This window comes from Gossypium hirsutum, chromosome A08, assembly GCF_007990345.1.
Source record: "Gossypium hirsutum isolate 1008001.06 chromosome A08, Gossypium_hirsutum_v2.1, whole genome shotgun sequence".
NCBI classification, from domain to species: domain Eukaryota; kingdom Viridiplantae; phylum Streptophyta; class Magnoliopsida; order Malvales; family Malvaceae; genus Gossypium; species Gossypium hirsutum.
In genome coordinates this window covers 54,486,690-54,493,745 of record NC_053431.1, presented here as the reverse complement: position 1 = coordinate 54,493,745, position 7,056 = coordinate 54,486,690, and positions in this window count along the sequence as shown.

Sequence of the window (7,056 nt, the reverse complement as noted above, 5' to 3'; positions counted from 1 at the left end):
ATCCCGTGTTTGAGCCAAAACCTTTACAACGAACCTTTTGTTCCGCAACTCCTTCACTCACAGCTAGGATACACATGGCTTCTTCTAACCATATCGCCGAATTTCAACCTCGACGGACAATTAGGTTGAAGGATAGACTAAGCGTCGAAGCATCGAAACATGAAAACATCGTGATCCTTCAAGTCAGGGGGCAAATCAATCTATACAACCGGCCCCACCGTTCAGAGATTCGTACGGCCCAATGAATCTCGGCTCAACTTGCCTTTACGGCCAAACCTAAGTCCTTTTCCAAGGCGAAACTTTAAGAACACTTTTCCCCACCTGATATCAATGTCTCGTTTCAGATCCGCATACGATTTCTGACGATCTGTGGCTACCTTCAGACTTTCACGGATACCTTACCTTCTGTTCGGCATCTCTATCAAATAACTCCGAAAATTTTACTTTCACCGAGCTCGGTCCAAAACAATGGCGTAGGCATTTACGACCGACAAACCTCGTAATCCACTTATACTGATGAAACTATTGGTAAGCGATTGATCAAGGGTAAATACCGTCCATTACCACTAAACTCGGATGCAACATCTCAACATATCCTCAAGTATCGAATTATCCCTCGATGACCATCGGTTTGTGGATGAAAAGCGGTGTAAAATGCACTTGGTACCCAAACTTTTGCAATTTCTCCCAAAATCGCGAGGTGAATCTCGATCTCATCCGACACGATAGAAATAGGTACTCCAGTAATCCACAATCTGAAACATACAATTCGGTAGTTATCCAATGAAAATCCGTACGCACGGGGATAAAAGTGAGCCGACTTAGTCAGCCTATCAACATCAACCCATCCCTTACTGGAAAGCAGTGGACACAATCATTGTGACGATCCCATCACTCGGTACAGACGCTAAAAACCCTGACACTGATTCCGCTTTCACTTGTTACATATAAACATCTCGAAACAAAGTCGGAGATGTCTCGTTCATACCATGCCACCAAAACCGACGTTTCAAGTCGTTGTACATTTTTCGTGCTCCCGGGTGAATTGACATTCGGCTACAATGGGCTTCGTTCAAAATCATCGAATGAGTTCCGAATTCCTTGGAACACACAAACGGCTTCTAAACCTCAAACAACCATCATCATCAATCTGAAACTCCGATCCTTGTTCGGAACACACTCAGCTCGTTTTGCAACCAATTCATCATCGACTTTCTGAGCTTCACGAATTTGATGAGTCAATAATGGTTTGGCTTTTAATTCAGCTACTAACATATTGTCAGGTAGAACAGACAAGTGTACATTCATCGCTCGCAAAGCAAACAGTGATTTCCGGCTTAAGGCGTCCGCAACCACATTAGCCTTTCCCGGGTGGTCATCAATGACAAGCTCGTAATCTTTCAACAACTCAAGCCAATGTCTTTGTCGCAGATTCAAGTCTCGTTGAGTCATCAAATATTGAGACTTTTGTGATCCGAAAACACATGGCACTTCTCACCAAACAAATAATGTCGCCATATTTTCAATGCAAACACAATGGCGGCTAGTTCGAGATCATGGGTCAGATAATTTCTCTCGGTGGCTTCAATTGTCTCGACGCATAGGCCACAACTCGACCTTCTTACATCAATACGCAACCCAACCCAGTAGGGATGCATCACTATAAATGACAAACTCTTTACCCGATTCGGGTTGCACCAAAATTGGAGCTTCAGTCAAATGAGTTTTCAGTTGATCGAAGCTTTTCTGACATTCCTCCGTCCATTCGAACTTAACATCCTTTGAAGTAACTTCGTCATTGGTGTGGCTATCATCGAGAAACCTTTGACAAATCGTCGGTAATAACCGGCGAGCCCTAGAAAGCTCCGGACTTCAGTAACATTTCTCGGAGGCTTCCAGTTAAGTATGGCTGAAATTTTGCCCAGGTCAACTCGAATACCCGATGCGGATACCACATGACCCAAGAAGCTAACCTCTCTTAACCAGAACTCACACTTACTGAACTTAGCATATAACTGCTTATCCCGCAAAATTTGCAACACTTGCCTCAGATGCTCAGCATGTTCGGTCTCATCTCTTGAATAGACCAAGATGTCATCAATAAACACAACTACGAACCGATCCAAATACGGCCTGAAGATCCGATTCATCAAATCCATAAACACCGCAGGGGCATTAGTGAGCCGAAACGGCATCACTAAGAACTCGTAGTGACCGTACCTCGTTCTGAAAGCAGTTTTGGGTACGTCCCAATCTCGAATCCGCAACTGATAATAACCCGATCTCAAATCTATCTTTGAAAACACCGATGCTCCCTTTAATTGATCGAACAGATCATCAATACGCGGTAACAGATACTTATTCTTTATCGTCACTTTATTCAGTTGACGATAATCAATGCACAACCTCATGGTTCCGTCCTTCTTTTTCACGAACAATACTGGTGCACCCCAAGGTGAGAAACTCGGTCGAGCGAAACCTCTATCCGTCAATTCTTGCAACTGAGCTTTCAACTCTTTCAACTCGGTTAGTGCCATACGATATGGAGCGATCGAAATAGGCGTAGTTCCAGGTACAAGCTCAATACCAAACTCTACCTCCCGAACAGGTGGCAAACCCGGTAACTCTTCAGGAAAAACATCCGGGTATTCACAAACCACCGGCACCGATTCGGGTTTCTTTTCTAACTCCTTGTCATCAAGTACATACGCGAGGTACGTTTCGCACCCTTTCCTTACATATTTCTGGGCCAACATTGCCGATATTACAGCTGGCAACCCCCTTAAGTCCGCAGACTCAACTCGGATATTTCGTTATTGCGCACCTCAAATCGATCGTCTGCTTTTGCAATTCACAACTGCATCATGCGCGGTTAACCAATCCAACCCAAGAATAACATCAAACTCGTCGAACGGCAAAAGCATCAAATCGTCGGAAAACAGGATTCTCGATTATTAGAGGGCATCTCTTACACACTTTATCAACAAGTACGCATTGACCCAAAGGGTTGATACTCGAATTACGAGCTCAGTAGACTCAACAGGTAGAGTCTTACTGGTTGCTAAGGTTTCGCATACATATGAATGAGTAGAACCAGGGTCAATCAATGCAATCACATTAGTATCAAAGAGAGTGAAGGTACCAGTGATGACGTCGGGGGAGGATACCTCCTCTCGTGCGCGAATGGCATATGCTCTAGCAGGAGCACGGTTCTCGGCGCGATCGGCCGTATCAGAAGCCCCCCTCTGACTACCACCCCTGCCTCCAAAAATTCTCGGTGGTCTACTTCTAGATGTCACTCCACTAGGTCTTGCACCTTGAATCTTATTCTTCTCATCCAGCTCCGTGCAATCCCTAATGAGATGGTCCTTCGAACCGCACCCGTAACAGGCCCTGCTAGTAGACTTGCCCCAACATTCACCTAGGTGTCGTCTTCCACATAGGGGACATTCAGGTTTCTCGTGACGATTATTGCCCACACTAGCTACCGAAGTAGCTCGGGAGCCCATCGATGGTCTTGCCTTGATGGAAATTCCCGCAGTCGCCCTCGACTTATTAATGTCCTCCCTGAACTTCTTCACAGCTGAGAACGGAGCTTTACCCGTCGATCTTTTACGATAATCTCTAGCTTCAAATTCAGCCTTCCTCTTCTCCTTTCCAAGTTCCTCCGCCTTGCAGGCTCGTTCGACTAGTGTTACAAATTCCTTTATTTCCAAAATACCCATTAGTAGCTTTAAATCTTCATTCAATCCTTCCTCAAATCTTTTGCACATAGCAACCTCATCAGCTACACACTCCCGGGGATACCTACTAAGTCTTACGAATTCATGTTCGTATTCAGATACAGTCATACGGCCTTGCTTGAGTTCCAAGAACTCCTTACGCTTCTGATCAATGAACCGCTGGCTAATAAATTTCTTCCGGAATTCCGTTTGAAAGAAGTCCCAAGTTACTCGCTCGTTCGGGACTATGGAAATCAAGGTCCTCCACCAATAGTAGGCTGAGTCTCGCAACAAAGATACAGCACATTTTAGACATTCATCGGGTGTGCATGACAATTCATCGAACACCCGAATGGTGTTATCAAGCCAGAACTCGGCCCTTTCGGCATCATCAGTTACTATGCCTTGAACTCCTCGGCCCCACGCTTCCTAATCAAGTCTACAGGTGGCTTACTCAGCCTCACAGGATCAACGACTGATGGCATTACAGGCTCTTGGGGTGGATTATTCAAATTCGGGAATTGTTGGACAGCCGGGTTGGTTCGGGCATATTGCGCGACCCACTCATTCATCATGGTAAAGAAGGCTTGTTTAGCCCCCTCACTTTGATTATTCGCAGATGACTGAGGTTCAACAAGCGGCGTCCCTTGTGCAGGAGCAGCCGCTATGCTCTCAACGTCATCCGCTAGGGTTCTTTCTTCACCGGGGTCCATTTACTAATCAAAACAAAAACATTTCAACCGTCGGAAGTCATCACACATTTAAACATTAACATTCGGCATGTATAGCTAGACTCATACGCGCTATGGTAGTCCTAGAACCGACTAAACCATGGCTCTGATACCAATAAAATGTAACACCCCGAACCCGAAACCGACACCGGAGTCGAACACGAGGTGTTAACTGGCTTTAACCCCTTACAAAATTTATTTTCCAGACACTGCCCAACCTGTGTACTAGTCGTTTTAAAAATCATATCTTGAGTTTCGTAACTCGAAAATCAGTTTCGTAATTTTTCCCAGAAACTAGACTCATGTGGCCATCTATGTATTTTTTTCTAGAATTTTTGGTTGGGCCAATTAGTACAGTTTATTAGTCAAAGTTCCCCAAGTTGCAGGGGTCGACTACACTGACCTTTGCCCATTACGACTTGAATATCTCCCTGCACGGGGCTTCAATACTGATGCCGTTTGTTTCTATGAAAACTAGACTCAGAGAGGAATCTGTACATATATGGTACGACCCATAATTATCTCTGGTTAATTTATAATGAATTTCCAAAGTTGGAGCAGGGAATCCAGAAACCGTTCTGGCCCTGTCCCACAAAAATCTGATTATCTCTAAATATACTGCCCATATGATCTTTTCGTTACTTCCTCATGAAAGCAGACTCATCGAGCTTCGATTACATAATTTATTCATCAATTAATTCCACTCCTACTATTTTTAGTGATTTTTCAATCTCATGACACTGCTGCTGCCAGCATCTCTTACGAAAGTAACTAGGTCCATTTCATGCCTACCCTTGATCCAACTCAATCGAACATTCGTGCCATTTTCGCATGGCTTAAAGTTACATGCCATAATTCAAACACAACGTACTAGCTTATACATGCCAAAATGTTCTTCTAAGCCAACTAAGAAGAAAGTACCAAAACTTGCTATCCGGTGTGATGACTTCGATGACGGCCCGACCACGCAAAAATAGATGAGTCCAAGCAACCTATAATGGTGACAAGGAAACACCGAGTGAGTTTATAACTCAGTAAGTCATAAGCTATGCACTACCATCCATCAATAACATTATCACAAGATGAAACAAAATGGAGCGAGACAATTTACTTCATCCATACCGAACCATACCATAGTTCCTCCAACCTATCAATTCAATTTCATATCAATTCATGCATTCACATTCTATATACTCATCAATAGGACATTGAAGCAATCTCATAAATCGATTTATTTTCGTTACAATCAAACGACTATACGGCCTTTCACCCATCCTACGATAAAACTTATGTACGTGACTTCAAGTATATTTGTCACATAGGTTCGAACTTACCGAGCTCAACACCAAGTATAAGCATAGCACCTATTAGCCACGTACTTAAGACACTTACCCGACCCGCTGTCCGCGATCGACTCGATAGTGTCGCACACATAGTGTCCATAATGATTCACAAATGTATATTGAGCCCGCACACTCAGTGCTATATAATCATCTCGCACACTTAGTGCCACGTAATCAAATCGCACACTTAGTGCTACATAGTCAGACTCGCACTCTTAGTGCCGCATGGTCAATTCGCACACTTAGTGCATCATATTCATTTCGCACACTTAGTGCAACATAGTCAAATCGCACCCTTAGTGCTGTACAATTTAATCCCGCGCACTTAGCGCCAATCTCATGGTCATAAATGGTTATCCCGCACGTTTAGTGCCGAGATCAACAACTCAGTACATCTTACCTCTTTTCACTCATTCAACAATTTCATCATCACATACGTACATGCATATATATATGTATATTTACTCATTCCAATCAGCATCCATACATACACATTATGACCATTTGAAATATTACCCACTACATGCTTAATGACTTACTTTATGTTGGGTAAAATAATTCCGAGTCGGCTACTCGATGACCTTCGATTTCCCCTTGTTGGACGCCTCTCCTTTAGGTTCTTGAGCTTAAATAATACAAATAAGAGTATTCAATATTTAACCCAATAACATGAATTTATTTATCACATTCGGCAATCACACATCATTAAATTTTTCAAACCAAGACGTCATTATATGACCACATATACACATATCCATATACTTAAGCTCAATAATTATAATGTAATATCATGTACCCACCTTAAGTATATTGCCGAATATACTTAATCATACATGCACCTAACCAAAACAATTTCCTAAAATCTTCATATCATTTATACACTAGGCCGATTGCTCTCACCAAGTTCACCTATATTCTTCAACAATTCCTTCATTGATCAAGCACATATTTGGCTAAGAAATGGCAATTTTTAGCAACCTTTGATTTAGTACCTAACTTTTACCACATATCAAATAACTCACTTCCTTACTCATGTGACCACGTATATTCGGTCATGCATACACACATAAAAATCAATTTGAAGACTCTATCAATCCAACATACAATCGGCATCTTCATCCACCATTCTACCAAGCATGTAATATTCAAACACAACCAAACTCACATTCGGCCCTAGCTCATAACAAGGTAGCCGATTCTTCTTTTTTTTTTATAGTTCAACCACTCCTCTATCATCATTCACCTAACTTTAACATGAAA